The sequence below is a fragment of the Metopolophium dirhodum genome, chromosome 9 (genome assembly GCF_019925205.1).
Source record: "Metopolophium dirhodum isolate CAU chromosome 9, ASM1992520v1, whole genome shotgun sequence".
NCBI lineage: Eukaryota > Metazoa > Arthropoda > Insecta > Hemiptera > Aphididae > Metopolophium > Metopolophium dirhodum.
In genome coordinates this window covers 29,569,355-29,588,488 of record NC_083568.1, presented here as the reverse complement: position 1 = coordinate 29,588,488, position 19,134 = coordinate 29,569,355, and positions in this window count along the sequence as shown.

Here is a 19,134-nt window from a genome sequence, read left to right as displayed (position 1 = left end):
GTTTACCCAATTTATAAAGTTTATCTTTATGTTGAAATTAATTTGGTATCTGAAGGTTGTCCGTGATGTTTTTTGTAAAAGAATAAATAAAATTAAATACAATTAATTTCACATTAATTTAAATGATTATTATTTATTTAGATATAGCATATTTTGTTGCAAGGGCGGGAAGTGAGCTAGACTGAAATCGCCTTCTCGCACGAGCCACACATATTATTTTTTGTCGTGCCTCTGCGTTCATCGATCACGGCGGCAAAGGTAATGCAGGGATCAACAAGCGACTATTCTACAGTCACAATTTCACGAAAGAAAAATGTTGACGCGTCTTGCAAGGAAGTTATTAATATAATATGAATATGAGATGTAACCATAATATATTTATGTTATGTAAGCACCATGGTAAGGACCGTGGACTGGGGGTACGCCCAGCACTTTTGGGGATGTCTACTTTTTAAGCGGTTAGCTGGACGGAAAAAGGTCTCTTTCCAACGGTGCAGCCGTCATCGAAACATTCGGTTCCGGTTATGACATGATTGAAATGTTGTGTTTTACATACCATGGTATCTATGATGAGTAGGGTTTTAAAATTTCATGAATTTTTCATGAAATATTTCATTTTGATGAAAAATAAAAATAAAATGTTTATTATACCTAAAAGTTTATAGTCGTCAACTTCCAAGTGAATATTTTTAAAAGTTTGTTTATTGTATGAAACAAAGAAAATATGTAACATATTTACATATAATTTATAAGTTGTTTAACAAATCTATAATAGTTATAACAAACTATATGATCTAAGTATTAAATAATGAGCCCAGAGCACCTTCACACCACTCAGTCACATATACACACATATATTATACGACTTTTGTACACTTTACAATTACTGAAAATACACTATTATTTCATTCATTGTTGGAATTGACTTCAACTCTATCTCAAACCATTATCATTTCTGATATACAACAATATTTTAAGACTCATGTAAAAAAAAGGTGGGTAAGTGGATGACGCTCTGCTGTACAGTAGGTTACAAGTGGGTCACTGTAATGGATGGTGTTAAATTTGAATTCAATGATATAATATCATTGTATAAGAAAAACGATTCTGAGCGAAAACGGTCAGTCAGCCTATGATATTAGTAAATTTGATGATAATATTGTGAATAAAGTAATTTATATATAACCTATTTACGTGGAGCCTTGTCTTAAATGTTCAATCCTCAGCTATAAAAGTTGAACATTTTATAAATTTTTAAACACAAAATAATTATTAAATTTTAAATTTGATACATTTTGTCAAAATTTGAACTTTAAATGCTTATAAAAAAAATTGTGCCTATGTATTTTTAATATTTTTCAACTGATATTGTAACATTATATCAGGAGCCTTGCATTAAATTTTCACGCTTTTTTACCCAACAAATAAAATGTTATTGATATTTATAGAAAAAAAAAATATAAAATTGAAAACTGACTATGTCTGTTTACAGCTCAAAATGAGTCAAAATATTTGGAAAATTTTATGGTGTATAGAAATGCTAATATAAACATTCAGTCGAAATTTCATGTCCCTACGATCATTTGTTTTAGAGTTACACCAAAAACCAAAATCGATTTTCTCGAAAACAGATTTTGCGTAAAAATTTCCGTTTTTCCTTAATTTTTCTTTTGTTTTTCACAAATATAGAATATACAAATATGAAATAATAAATCAACAAAAATAATATGTTTTTCTGTAATTCTAAGTGTGTAATCAATTTATTGTTTCTAATCATCTATAACCGAACACGTTTAAAAGAAGAAAAACTATTTATCATAATTTTATTGAAATATTTCAAGAACAGTGAAATTTTTTCAATTTTGAAATATTTCAATTGAAAAATTTCAAATTTAGAACCCTAATGATGAGTAGAAACATCATATTATCAATATTACAAAACACTATAACGATATCGTTTGCAAATATCTATTTTGTTTTTTTTTATTCTTTGCTTTCTACTTTTTAAAATGAATAGGTAATTACCATTTTATTATCTAGTATTATAAATTATAATATACATAATTTATATTATACTCATATTATATTTTAATATAAATATTCATTTTATATAAGAAAGTTCGTTTTTCTCTCGTTGAGCATATATGCATATAATAATAATAATAATAATATAAACGTAACTTTTTAGAAGAGATATAATAACATAATTTGATTAGAATTTTCTTAAATACGGTAATATAATAATAGTTACCTATTGTACAGAATAAATTAATTTGATATACACACACATAGTTAAAAAAATATAATATATAGGTATAGAGAATACTGATTTAAAGTATACTGTTTGCACATTTTTGTAAAATAAAGTAAGGCGTAGATGAAACAGAAAATATACTGTATACTTATGGTATACACACTTATGGTGGCTTACCATGTCACTGCTCCTCAATACTTAAGTGGAAGTTTATAATAGTTTCTAGATACAAATGTTGACTATCACTGTTGGAAACTATTTCATTCTTAAAGTGTACATAATACAATATATACTTTCATATAATATTTTTAATTATTTTATAGAACATAAAATAATATTATTACCAAAGTATATTTTAAAGAAATTTGCGAAGAGATTTGGGAACTTAGATAGGATATAAAACATATCGTAGGTACTTACATATTCATGTCGAAATAAAATATTATCTAATATTATTTGCATAAATAGCATCAACGTATGCAGACATGCAGTTCAATAATAAAATTATAACGATTCATTAAAATTCAATAGCTGGTATTTACTCTAGTATTTGACATTGAAAATAGTTACCTAGTAGGTATATATTATAAAAAAGTCATACACATTTTATTTCTTGTATAAATTTATATAAATGGTATAACAGGTCACAGCATCAAGTTTATTACACAAAGCCTGCATAATTAACTTGTCACTTAAAATCTAAATATATTTAAAGAAGTTTACTCTCATAAATACATGTAAAAATTATTTTCCCCTTACAACTATAAGCTTCTTGGTTAGGAATCTTAATGTTTTAAAATGGATTGAATTTTTTCCACGTTAATCGTTTTGGCACAAGCTGTACGGACTAAATAATTCAAAACTACCTTCGAAAAGTCAACATAATAATATATTTAAATTATTTTTAAGGTGTACCATTGAAACCTATTAGGTTATGTAATATATATTTGGAATTGACTTGTGAATGTTTACTGTAAATCAACTTAGTAGATAATGAATAATCAAAACTATGAACAGTCATTCAACCTTCGATGAGAACATATTGGTTCCATTTATAGTCATAAATTTTCACATTGACAAAAGTCTTGCTAGAAATCTTACACCAAAAATTATAAACATTCAGTTTAATCAATATTTTCAGAGAACGGAATTGAAAGATTCAATATAATCTTTAGAAAAAATGTGTACAACACTTTATTTGTGAATATATCGCAATAACTTTTAAGCATGGCAACGCAAGTACCTACCTAATTTAAAACTTCAATTAAATTTAACTCCCACTGCAGCCCTTTAGATTTCCATTCAAATGTTAGTGAACAAATTGTACTACAGTACAATAATATAGTACATTTAAGTATTAAATGGGTTAGGTAACACACGTGTTTTCTTTAAAATTCTAAGATAGCGCTCTAATAACTGCATTTTGAAAACTTGGTTGGACCGGTGAAAAAAAACGTATTTTATGTACGTTTATAAGACGTCTACTATAGTCCATAATAACATTATATGTAATGTAGAAAATAATTTTTACTTCTCGGTAAGAATATAATAATCCTATATAGTTTGAAAGACGCGTGTATACACAACATATATGACGGAAAGCAAAATAAATAAGCAGGTTTTAGCAGAAATAACGGTGTCCGACCAAGTGTTAAATTTGATTTCCTTATAGAAAATCGCGAGGAGTTCGAGCAGCAGATGCGATAATCAATGTTCGTCTGATTTTGGGGAGTGGAAAAAAAAAACGCTTTTTCGACAATCCGGCCGTTTGGTTATACGAATAAATTGGTCGATTCATCATCGGAATCCCGTGGGAGGTGTAAACAACAATACTCCGGATAACGACTCCGGGACGGTTATTTTCTTGATTGCTCGTGACTACCGGTAGGTAGGTATACGCAAAAAAAAAAAAATAGAAATAAAAAACTGGTCTCCGTGTCCGACGGCTGAATTCATTGTTGGAGCGCCACGCATAACTCCAAAGGAGTGACCCCCGGTGCGGCACGTAAACATACCACTACTTAGTGGATATGATGTATATATAAAAAACAAATACATAATAATATTATTATATACACATACCTAGGTAGCTCGCTGCTGCTATTAATTTGGTATTAAACACGTGTGTGATACGAAACGTTCGTTATTATTATTATTATTACTACCTATCGTTATATTTATTTTTTAGTTTTAGCAGTCTTTATTTTATTTTTTTTTTATTATTATTTCGCGTAACCGAAGAGACCGTCAAGGTCGTCCCGAGCAAGGCCGTTTAGGGACCACGCCCTAGACTTTGAACCGCGCCCGAGAAAAATCAAACCGCATAATCCGGATCAGTATATTACTACATATACATATTATTACTATTATTAATATAGTAGATATACACCGGCGTAAAAATAAAACGAAATTCTCGTATAAATCGTATATTTAATATATATAATATTTGTTCAATTATTATTATGTATTATATTTACGGTTTCTTCTCGGCTAAAAAAAAAACTATCAGCGGCTATTTTAAGAAATGTTTATTGCTTCACCACAAGCGAGTGTGTCCGCCTTGTGTACCCGACAGACGTGATTAATGCAATATTACATAATTATATATTATGTTATTATCGGCTTCCTCTTGCTGCTAAAATATCCGTTTACTGCACCACTGCAAAAAATTGTACCTGTGTTAATCTTAGCAAATACTGTCTTGACCAAACGATGAGTAATTTATTTTATCGTGTAATCAAGTTTATTATTGTCTATTTTCGAATAGATAAATAGGTAATTAAAATATGTCGAGTTACGAAACGTATGCGTCTTTTTGATTTCGTACCTATATAAACTTAAAAAATGGCAGGTACAATTAAGTATTTCCTTACGCCTTGTTTTATTTAATTTATAAATTAAAACTATATTAGGTATGTCAACCACAAACATTATCTGAATGAAAGATGCGATTATAAGTTGGTTAAATCTTTTTAAAAGATTTTTTTTTCTGTGTTTAAATATTAATATTACATCGAACAATACAATGAATTGATATATGTAAAATAATTAAATCAAATAGATACGATTATAAAATCCACCAAACTTTTAGACAAAAGAACTACCTAAACTACTACTGCCATGAATCTATTCCGTTTCACAGCAGTAACTGAAAAATAAAATGAAATCCATAATATGCGATATCTTCGCTTTTCGGTGTTTTTTTATTTTAATATTACTCAATTTATGTCTCAATAAATTATCAAATATCTACATCGACTACATCTATTATACACACCACAATAGACATAATATTATTATATATTATTATATAAACAAATATTTACGGAACCGATGTATTATTTTGTAAAAAAGTGTCCCATTATTCATATTATTTCCAGTGAATCGATGTGATATTTAAATAATAATAATAATAATAATTTAATGAATAAATAATGATATTCCAATAATATAAAACAATATATTATTATTCAAACGACATCGAAAAAGGCATAAATATATTATTATCGTGCTACTATACATAGATCATAATATAATTACCTAACAGATATTATTATATTTTTATTTTATTACAAGACGCGTGTCGCGTGTGTGGCGAAAAAGTGGTGAAGGGGGGAAATAACGACACTAACTGTTTATGTTAATCAAGACTAACATATTATTATCATAACACCCACGTTTTACAACTGCTGTTTGTTCGGATGTATAATATTATTATACGACGAATGCCTCAATAAAAGTTAACGCTCGTCGAATTTTTTTTCTTCTCGCACGCTTTTGCGTAGTCTATTTCGCATGCATAAACAATATTATATCATTATACAATACAATGTACGGCACAGACGTGATAAATAAATATATGTAATAAACATTATGCCATCGCCAAAATGTTTTCGTTCTCCGCGCCGCCACGCCAAGTGCGAACAATATTTATAATCTTTTGTTTTCCCGTAGGTAATCAATGCGAAAAATACGAAAACGTCGTTTCTTATCGTTCGATTTTCGCGAGGGCACGCATTACATCGCTGCTGCAGTGGTACTATTTTGTTGTAGTTTTTTTAATTGAGCACGTGGTCACGCGACAATAATGTGATTTGCGTACGAAAATCGTCTTCGGAAAATAATAGCATTATGTCCGCGGCTATTGATTCGACTCGCGGGGCTATTGTTGCCATTTGGATATCAGCTACTGCCCATTATGAGCATTTCCATTATAATAATATGGTTTGTCGTCGATCGGAGAATTGCCGCCGCCGCCGCCGTCGATCGTAGGTACGTGCCGGAACAACGTACTTCGCCTTGACCCCGAACGTTTGCGACTAAATTTATTTATTTTTCTTCGCCCGCGTGAAAAAAATAACGCCGCCGTAAATGTTCGAAACGCGTACACAACACGCCTCCTTCCTGCAAATTCGATATTATTTTAAAAATTTTTTCCCGCAGTACAGCGGGCCGCTGCCTCAGTGGTATACGGAAATATTACTGTCTTAGAGTAGAGTGCACATAATATTTTAAGCAACCAAAAAAATAAAATCAGAAATATAAGTTTTTAGTACCTACTTACCTAGAGACTAATAAAATTCAACGTTGCGATTAAAATAAATTATAACTGAAAGTAGGAATATAATATTATTATGACCGATCGCCACTTTACATTAATTCATATGGTAGTTTTTTCTGAACAACGGTCGAGCACCAAACTGGATCCCGCACTGTCGTAGTAATATCTCGATGAATTTTCCGGTCAATTAGCATTAATATTTATTATTTTATGTTAAATAATTCTTCCGTAATATATGACGTCACGTTTAGGTTTTGAACCAGCGATGTTAGTGCTGGAAAAGTTGTTGCTACGTTGTGATCGGTAAAGCTTAATAGTAGTTACTAGTTAGTTACAAGAATTTAAAGAAGTTTTCTTACTTCGGGAAACAATTTTGCATCGCATAAAAGTAAAAGTTCAATGGGTGGTTTTAGGGATTTCGTCCATTTGGCTTACACGTCGTTACCAGAATTAAACTCCCCTAAAATACTCGCTTACATTCCACAGTTGTTCATATTTTCATATCTTTCAACTACGAGTTTTTAAACTTGTTGACATTAAACCAATCAAGTCGCCTACCCAATCAATATATTATCTTATATCTTCAATATGGATACGGACTAGATTTCTGTGTCATTTTAACTTTCTAATAAATTCTTCAAAATCTTACGTAACAATTGATGATAAGGGATGACAAGGGGGGATAAAGAAGCCTATTACCTTATATTTTACTAATTATGATGTTTGTTTGAAATGGAACTCATCTATAATAGTATTCGTCGAATGTACGCTGATCAACCACCTGCAACACCCACCGCCCCTTCCTCGTCAACATATTTTATACTCCAGGCATTATAATAATATTAATAATTATTATTATTGCGTACACGCACAATACGCACACTCGTTGATTTGAACGACTTATTGTACAGGCATTACATTATTATATAGCTATTATAAGGACATACGCCATATATATAACACGTAACAATCGTATAAACCATGTGGACGATCGGATCGGATTGGTCCAAAATATGTTCATTATTAAAACTGGGCCCATTGTATGGGGCATACAATATAATAGTTTACTGTTCATCGTACCGTACGCGAAGAATTAACCTCCGGACTTCTCGCTAACACGCGTTTAGGAATTCTTTGACGTCGCTGTAGGCGCGCGCACGGTCGAACGCACGACAATAAATATTGTGTTAAACGCGGCGCCTTGGAATCCTGCATGTCGTCGGATAAATGATAATATATATCATATTATACAGGGTGTCTCTGATGTCCTACTATAAAAACACCATCGACACGTGACTGCACGCCACACTCATCCAGTCCTCCGTCTCATCCTCCTCTATAATAGACCACCGTCCTGCGATCCGACTGCCTAGTCCAAAACGTCAGCTACCTATACTATATTATACATTATATATTTTACGCATACATATATTATGCAAAACAGGCCATGGGATCCTGCAAGTCGTCGTGTACATTATACAGGGTGTCTCGCCTCGTACTCGTCCTGCTATAAAATCACCATCCACACCTGACTGCACGCCACTCTCTTCGTCTAACATTATATTGTAGACCTGCGTGGCCTATTACCCGCCCAGTCCGACGTTGTCAGTAATTTTATATATATTATTTTATACTTATATATTTTACATAAATATTATATCGAGCGTTTCAGATGCAAAACAGGCCATGGATCCTGCAAGTCGTCGTGTATATTATACAGAGTGTCTCGCCCCGTACTTGTCCTACTATATAAAATCACCATCGACACCAGACTGCACGCCACTCTCTTCGTCTAACATTCTATTGTAGACCCGCGTGGCCTATTACCCGCCCAGTCCGACGTCATCAGAAATGTTTACTACATTATTTTATACTTATCTACATACACATATGATCTCGACCGTTTCAGATGCAAAACGGGTAGTAAATATAAATAAATATAAGTAGTTTTCGAAATGTATCGGGAAATAAGGTGTCGTTGACCGCAGACGAACGCGGTGAGACATACCTTGTATACTACGAGTTTTTCGATCTGGCAAAAACGTCAGTCGTTTCCCATATGCATCGTGTTGTGGAGTGTTTATGGAAGGGGGGAGGGGGTGTAAAATTATGACCATACCTCGGGTGTACATTATTATGTGTACATATTATGGAAACATATTCGTCAAGATAGAGTCTAAGTACAGCGCGTGAGAGCAAGTGAGATACTTTTGCGAGCGGCTATTTTACGAGTACATAATAATAATAATAATAATAATAATAACAATCTAGGTGCCATTACTATCATTGTAATATTATGGACTATGGTTGTTCGCGTGGGTGACCGGCGGCGGCGGCGAGTGTCACATTTACGGTCGGCGAGAGAAGAAAATAAGCAAGCTATTGTTTGTCTTTGTTTTTATTTTTTATTTATTGTCTTAGAGTTTGTTTTTGTGCTCCGTCTTCCCCGCTGCAGCAACCACGGTCCAAATAGGTAAAAACACGCGCTACAGCACCACACGATATTACATTGTACATTTATACGCACCCACATCCGTCACATGAACGATATTGTTATCACTGTCCTTATATACAGTGTGATTCAACAAGCATGCTTATTGCTTAGCCTCCCGCCACCTTTGTATCCTTCAACACTGCATTTACTCGAGTTCTGATTTTTGGAATTATTAAGTACATTTTAAGGCCATATTTCCAAAAACTTAGATTTCTATACCATTTAAAGAGTGTTCTTTGACAGCACAAACTTATTTCTTTTCAAATGACAACCATCCTTTTATTCATGTGATATTTAACTGAACATTTCCTGAGCATAATTAAACGTTAATCACCAATAATAATAGCCCTTAAAATAATGATTTTATATACTAAATAAATAATACATATTGTATTATACTTATTTTATTATTAAATTAACCTATTGTGTATTTTTTTTTCTACAGGATCCTCCTTAAACTGCATACGAAATCTAAGTATTTAAAAATACGGTATTTAATTATATTCAAAAGTTACAAATATCAGAATTTGAATAAATTCATCACTGTATACTAATTGAGTCCCTATACCTGAACGGGAAAAAAATAATATACTAATTGAGTCCCGGATACAAACGAGACATATACTAATTGAGTCCGGGGTTAGGAAACTAATTGTATACGTATTGAGTCCGAGGATTATTTTGAGTAAAATATAAAATAACCATCCAGAGTCCGGACACAGCGAAAATTATGCCGCACAGCCGCTCCACACGGATATACCTATATACCTATACATAATATCAATCATATCATTTTTATAACTTTCGTCAGATAATATAGTAACATATTATACCACAATTTAAGATAGTATACTATCTTAAATCGTGTATTATACTATGGGCCGGGAATTTTAGATTTTATTTCTATAATCGCTTGTATAATAATCACCGTCTACCAATATCATTTTTATCATCACTTTCGTCAGATAACATAATATAATAGGTACATATTTTTTAGGCTGAAAATTGTTTTCATTATATTAAACCCTCTAGTTTACGAGGTACGTCAAGCATCATGAATGAAGTTATACTAAGTGAGAGAAATAAAACTATATTTTTAATTGACGGATACAAATTTTGTTTTCATAAGCATTTATCGAAAAATTACCAACGCTGGACTTGTTGCAAAAATAACTGTAAGTCATTTTTTAAATTAAATTAATTTAACACTATAGTTGAGAAATCTATATGTCATAACCATGAAAAACAAAGTGAATCTTTAATAAATAGACAAAAAATTAGCAATAGACTAAAATGCAAAGCATTGGATGATCCCGTTGAGAGACCTTCAAAAATTGTATAAAATAAAAAGAAAAAGAAATCAACCATCAAATGCAGCTGTTTAAATCGAACACAATAAGTAGATTTGAATAATATGTACAATGCTTATCCCATAAGTTCTTAACAATATAAAAATGTTATTTTATCATTATCTACATTTATTTAATTATACACAAATTATTCATATTATATTATACCCCTTAATTATTATATATATATTATATTATAAAATATAAAAAAAAACATTTTTAACCATACCTGTAGAATTTTTTGTTGCAGACAATGAGAAGGAAAATGTTTTTTTTTTTTAGTTTTACAGGACTCAGTTAGTATTAAAACATGGACTCAACTAGTATTATACCTAAAATTTCACTGGACTCAATTGGTATGTACCCTAAAACAACCCGGGTCTCAATTCGTCATAAAAGGTTATATTGTGACTCAGTTGGTATGCAGCCAAATTCATTACTAATTAAAGGAATAATGGCAGTTGGACATACTTGGTGAATCACTGGGTATGAGTGCATGAAAATATAATGATAATACCTGTAATAAAACGAAGGCCGATTATTAGGTATAATATTGTCATCACTGTAGTGTAAAACATACATTTTTTTCTCTGCAGTCTCTCGCGATATGGGTAGGTACTATCACGAATATGGCATAGTATATCCTCGTCAGTTGTTGTGGTTTCCTTTAATTAAAACTGTCTTATGGTTTTTATCCTTCCGTTGCATAGCTGTTCTGTACACGTCCTGCAAGGTCCAAAAGACATGAGTAATATTATTAGAACGTCTGATTTTATTTCTATGATGACGTGTATAAAAGAAAAACCACGACGTGGCACCCCTCCGATTCTAATGTAATGCCATAAATCGACAACACTAGGGCGAATGTGTTAACTGTTAAGGTTGCAGTGTTATAGTTTAAATTTATAGCTTTTTGCGTCGTGTTGTAGGTACCTACTGCGAACGAACGAGCGCAAATGCTACGACGCATTTGCGTATTGGACGCAAAAACTATTTTACGTATAAAAACTAGCTAGCTACAACGCGAGGTAAAAAATAAAAATAAAAAACACACTGTAAATAAAAGTGTTTTATGGCAGGAAGACATTAAAAATATATCCAAACGTTACAAGACCACGATGTCAGATTTACTTATAGCTAACATTATTATTACAATTTTTTTTATTATTATTTTATTGTGCGGAGTACAAGTTCAAATGTGAATAAACTATGTTATGCAAACAAAATTCTCAGTTATTATTTTATTATCTTAATACGATAAGAATAACATTATATTGTTATATTCGCCATGATAATAAGTATTTAAATCTACATAGTTGCTGGTTAACAATTATCCCCATAAAAACCCTAACCGTTAAAAAAATGCCAAGTTAAAGACCACATAACAAAAAAAAATTCGGCCTATCAAAGTAGTGATAACCTATCTACATTGTGGCCAAGTAAACTCTTTGTCACTTCACTCCTACTTTAATGGGCAACAATTTTATTTTATTTTTATTGCTCAACACTTTTCCAGTAATTGTTATGAATCGACATATTGTGCGTTATAAACATCTGGCACAGATGCAGCCCACAATATTTAATTTTTCAGTGTTCACATTTTTATATCAGGCATAAGACTGACATGGCCTCAACTTGGATATCCGCACTTTGATGGGTTGACTTTTTTAGGAGGGTGTCTTTAATTTCTATTTTCTTTAGAGTTCTTTTCTCTTCATTAATTTACCCACTCATTAGGTCGCTAGGAAATTGGCCAAGCGTTGAGCAATAAAAATAAAAAAGCATTGTTGCTCGTGAATGTAGAAGTGAAGTGAGGTAGTAGACTTGGGTACAATGTATATATTACTTAGGGGTGGTCAAATTATTTAGTCATTGGGGGAGGGTTGTGGCTGAATTTTTCAACATATGCTATTTGGTCATTAAAAATATTATTTATGGTTACCATTTTATACCTATGTGACTATATTATAATATTAGGTATAAAATATAAGTTATTATAAATATTGAAAAAAAGGTCATGAGGGAATCTATCCCCCAACCCCTCCTATGTTTTACTGGCATTGAATTATCGTTACCCTGATTTTTTTTTTTTGTTAACTTGGCCTTCTATAACAGATAGGTTTTCGATGGGGATATCGTTACTTTTTGTTGGCTTCAGCGTCGAGGATTTTGTGTTTGTTTTTTACTAGGCACTGTAAGGATCATGTAAAGATAACATATTATAAGATTATTATAAAATATATTAGCTGTGGGTATAAGCCGAATTCGCCCGGGGAAAAAATGAACAGACATAAAAAAAAAACAACGCTATATCGGTATATCTCGGTTTTAGTGTAGGTACCTTAAGTTTACGAGATAATCCACATCAGTATACCTCGGTATGTGAACTAATCCGATCGATAAAATTGGATATCCGCCTGTAGTGGATTGGATACACTTGGAATATTTTTTAACGTGGATCAAACGTGTCTCTTTAAATATTCCTGGTATCTCTAAGAAAAATCTCTGAAATTTTCATCAAAATCGGTAAATTAGTTTTTGAATCTATAAGCTACAAACATAAAACTACTTTAATAAAAATAATATAATTAAATATGCATAGTCAGTAACATTATAGGCTGACAGACTGTCTTCGCTAAAAATCGTTTTTCGTATCCAATGATCTTATATCACCGAATTCAAATTTAACACATCCGTTACATCGACTCCTATAGACACCTACTGTACAGAAGAGTGATACCCAATCACCCGCCATTTTTTCTCGCTTATTTACCTACATGAATATTAAAAACTATCGAATAAAAGTTATTTCTAATTCCCAGACCATTTATTTACATTTCAAACATGCTTGTGTTAGAGATACTTTTTAAATGAATAATATTTATAGAAACATAATATGTACAATGTGATAAAGAAAAATATAAAATTAATTATAAGCATAACTAATATACCTACCTATCTAATGTACATTATAATATACTTAACTTTATTAATATTTGAAGAGTTGAACTAAGTTCAATAATAACTATCGATTTGAATAATTACTTTTATAAATAATACAGTTATACCTAATACGTTCTACCACCACCTAAAATAGTACTGTAGATAATTTTATATTTTGTATTACTTTTAAATATGATATTGAACAATATTTGACTTAAATTTATGTGTACTTTGTTATACCAATAATTGGTTAGTAAATAGGTACTTAAGAATATCCATAGCTATTTATAACTTTATTATAAAATGAAAAAAGACAATCGTTTATGTTGATTTATTTAAATCAATGTTTGCCGTTCGGTAGCATTTCAAAATGTCTTGGTTTAAAAACTAATCGATTCGAAACTGAGAAAACAACAAACAATTTATACTAAAAAACCCATTAAACCTGCGGCAGTGTGAAATCTTCATCTCTGTAAGCGACTTATCGTTTGTTGCAAAATGATAACAATATAGACTGTTACCTTTGCACGAGTTGCACGCGCGTTGACAGTATTGTTTGAAAACGTATTAAACACACACGTGTGTTTCACTGCTAGAACAACCACTATATCTATATATATTTAAGTATGAGGTAGGCAAACTTGATGAAAAACAAAAGCGAAAACGATAAATTAAGCGCCAAGCACATGCAAAAATTAAAATAAACAAAACAACGATCGACCTCGACAATATTGCGTGTCATGTTATGTTTTTTTTTTTTGGAAGAAGCGCACCTAGGTAGTGTAATATCATAACAATAAATAATAATATTATTATTATCATAACGATGTTTCTAGAGGCGCACACGTCATATTTAAAGGGTCTGTGGTCCGTGGTTGTCTGCGTCATCAAACCGCGTGCGTATGTACCTACCACCGACGAGTAATTAAAATTTGTATCATTAAAAACAAAAACTGCTGTTCTACTCTACGCGGAGCATTTTTTTTCCTTCGATAACATGTCAAATTGTCGAGTCAAAGTGCCGAGCAAAAAAAGTTGCTCTCTGCTGTGCACAAGCACGACACGTATATAATAATATTATAGTAAGCAGGTGAGTATTTATTTTGTTTTAAAATGTTTATCACAATATTATTTGGTTACGCAAAACACCTATGATGTCAACGGAAAGATCAATAATATTATGTTACCTACCTATATACTCATTTATAATACGAATTTAATTTACAATATAAATTCAATGCGTTATTTCTTCATAAGTTAGGTGCCGTCCGATTTATCTCGTTTAAAACTACGTCGTTAGTGTAGGGAAAGCAAAGAGAAGTCTTTGTTACAATATGAAAAAATCTAGAAAATGACACTCACATGTGCACAGCGATCGTAGGTCACATCTATTGTTTTCCATTATTCCATTTCACAGTATCAAATTGGAAATTGGATCCGAACTCAAGGATATCATCAGTATGCAGTTATTGGGTTAAACAGATACACTATACCAAAAGGAACGCAAACGGGAATGACGATTTATTTATTTATACATTATGCAGCGCATAAATATAACAAAATTAGTTTCGGACAAATATAATATTGCTCGACGTTTTTCATTTCTATTATTTAACATAATATTATTATTATAATACATTATTGGCGATTGAATCATGAGCATTATTCTTGAAATCTTGAAATCATAATGCAAATATGTCACATTCAAATATGTATATAGGATTCGCATTCTGTACGTATAATACCTGTTTTAAAAAAAGGCCACATAACATAATTTATATACTACGTAATACTCAAATATTAGTTTAAAAAAAATAATAAACAAACAAATGCAAATGGATCTTGAAATTAAATTTGCATATTTCATGCTAATTGATAATACTATTTCTGAATTTAAATTTTTTTACAACTTATATAACTGAAACTGTTATTAAATGTAATGTATAAGTCGATAATATAATATACTATTAGTTATAATATAATATGACATGATATTGCATATTACATTTTATTGTTTTTCAAATATTTACCATAGAATATGTTTTTTTTACAGTAAATATAATTGATTTAGGGGTAGGAATTGGACTGTGGGTAGTCTTCAAATAAGATGCCACCCAGTGATGGAATTCGTTTTTAATTTATCAAAATACATAAAATATGAACAATGCTGAATTGTAATTATTATTTGTAAATGTGTAGATTACCCACGTATTTGAATACCGACATGTGTAAAGAAAACATTATTACTACCTAGTCGAGAGTACCAGACCGTTGTTTATAGTCATTTACAGCGTTTGGACGATGATTTATTATTTACACCTTTCCATGAATGGGAATAGCGTATGATATTATAAAGCGAGGTTTTTTACATACCTGTGTATGTATAATTTAAATGTTTCATGTCGAAATCATATGGAAAACACGTTTTTTATTATGATTTTAATCTTATGTGCCTTTGTATATAGAATCATAAATAAATATTTACAGTTTGTCGTATTGTGCTTGTTTCAATTTAGAATCTATAATGGAATAATAACAAAACTAAAATTTAAATTTCTAGAAAATTTGGTTTCCTAAGCAATATTTTCTTACCTCTCTTTTTTTTTAAATTGGATGATATCATTTTACATTTTTCTATTAAAATAAACTATTTTTGTGTTTTTATTGATACTTTCTACGCATACCACCCGTGATTAATAGCATTATATTACCAATTCAATGAGATATTATGTTAAATAAATAATAGGTATTTTATTTTATACAAAACAAAATATTTAAATTCGTGTACGTCTCATAATAATTAAAAACTATGTATTATTGAACTAGGGTTATTTTGTATTACAATATCTATTGATTAGTGAATACTGAATAGGCTTTCATAGTTATTATTATTATAACACAATAGATAAAATAATATGTGGTAAAAGATTTGTAATACTTAAACGCATTTTAATTGTTAATTCCAGTGTTTGATAATAATATTTTATTCCTTTGATTTGTAATCGCATTAAATCGTATATTTTCCGATTCTTACTATGTATGAGACTGTTATTATCACTTACATGGTCAGACATTACAATAAGTGGCTCGCTGTTATTTGATATCATATATAAGAAGTGCAATCGACGCGTTAACGGTGTAAAATCGGTTCAAGTGTCAAAGATTATTCTTTTTTTTCGCAATCATATTATAACTGTTCTATAATTCCCAATGCAAGCGTGCCATTAATAGTAGTTGGCGTAACTTTAGGGTGTCGAGAGTTTTTCGTCACCATTGAGCTCCCCCTAAGCGCATTTCTTCGCAATCTCTTGGTTTATAGCTGCATTATGCGTCTGCTTACCGATCTTTACTCGCAGAAAGTCTGCAGCTGCAGAACTACGGTTACGCCAACGCCTCATGCTTGTAAATTGACAACGATGCACTTATACACAAAAACTGAACACAATCTCACACAAACACACGCACACAAATGTATAATATATTGATTTAAAGACGCACGTGGCACACGTTCATAAACGTTTCACGACGTCTTTCACATGGAATTAGTCGCCGCCGACCCGAGTCACCCAAGTCGTGCATAAGACTTTTACACGTCGTGTATGCCTACCTACCTATTTGCTCGTTCTCATAATCCCAGTTGACGTGGCAAAGGAATAAGGATTGTCAAATCAAATCGAATCTCTGCACAAGAGCCGAGTCGCAACACACTGTCAGCTTTCAAGCGCTTATATTTATAACGGGGCGACAAAGTGTCGCGGTCGATTAACTGCATTTGCAGCTCTGTACGCAGCGTGCGCGGGCTTAAGAATTAAAATTGTGTATGCGTATGATATAATATACTGTTTCATATTATTTTATGCAAACGACTTCATTCTTGGAAACGACAAAGACATATAGTGAACTTTTGAACGTCTGAATGACTTGCAGCAGAGTCCTCAGACACAGTTTACCATTTCGGTATATGATGTCTGAAAATGTGCACATTATATCATATTATGGCAGTACGAAAATAATAATCCGGTACAGAACATAAATAGGTATAAAAGTATTTGGAACTGGTGCCCCTCTGACGCAGGATTCGAGAGCTGAGGATTTAGTAAAGCTTACGATGTCAAACCGATCAATGCACGCAATATTGTAAGATTACGTCGATTGTATATATAGGTACATAAGGCTGCTACAATACTAAACTATTGTTTATTCCGACTCGTGTACAAAGTCTTCATCGAGATAAACGTACTCGATACGAGATAACGTAAGGTTTATTTTATTTAGTGGATACAAGTTTTTAAATTTGTTTATTAAAAAAAAAAAACAAGTGTATGCGTTACAATATTATACTAAATTAAAGTTTAATTCGTTAGAAGTTGGTGATGAATGTATTTTTAATTTTGTGTACCTACCTTGTACCTTCGTCTGCTTTTTTTTCGTTTCCTTTTAGCGTATAATTGTTTAAAAATGTTTATTTTTTTCTACACTAGATACAACGCTCTTGGTTATGAATGACGTCATTGCAAATACGCCGCATCGCTGCACCATAATACCGTAACTAAACTTTCAAAAGTCAAAATATTAAAGATAATTATAATTATTTTACATTTGTTACATTTATAAAATATTATCTTAATATACGAGTTATGTAATCATTTTAAAAGCCTACTATAAAAATGTGCATCTATTGATTGAAAAGCATTCAGTCCGTTACGAAATAATACCGTTTTCATAATATGTTTGAATTATTAATTCGAACAATTAATAGAAACTTTTGTCAACGTGAATGCTTGCTGTTCAGAAAATACGGCAATGTGTAAAGCAACAGTAAATAAATATCGATGAAAAATATGGTTGATTTGAGAAACAAATTACAAACATTTTGTTTCTATTTTTGAAAAAATTACTGTTTGACATTTTAAAGAAATCAAAATGGACAGAACACACAGTATTATGTGAGCTGATGACTGATGATTGATGGCCTCTGGTAAATTTATTGCGTTTTAGGCATTGTTTTCAAAATAACTAAAAATTATACTCAGATACATGTCACTTCAAATATCGAAAACAATTTAATATTTAAAAACTACAACCATCTAAAACAAAATATAAGCATCTAGTGGCCAATGTAAATCATGATTATAATACCAGGTACAAACGTAATATTAATATTGTTTCTAATAGTAATACAACTTTTAGTTCTCATTGTACTTTAAATGTAGGATAAAATTTATGAAAAAAAATTGAGTAATAATTTATTTAACTTTAAGAGTGTTAAAGAATTTAAATTTTTTTGGTATAATCTTAACTTTAATATTATTTAAACAAATCTTAACTCGTATTTTGTTAAATTTTTATACCTTGCTTAATCTTAAATTTTGTTTATTCTTTCTGACATTTTTGGCATAATAACATGTATACTTAAATTATAATCTGTACTCTACTCTCCCAATACAAGCTATGCTTACAGGGAGTGTTGCATACTGTCTATTGTTTTATTTTTGAAATGTATTGTACTCATATTTGCAAAATAAAAATTATT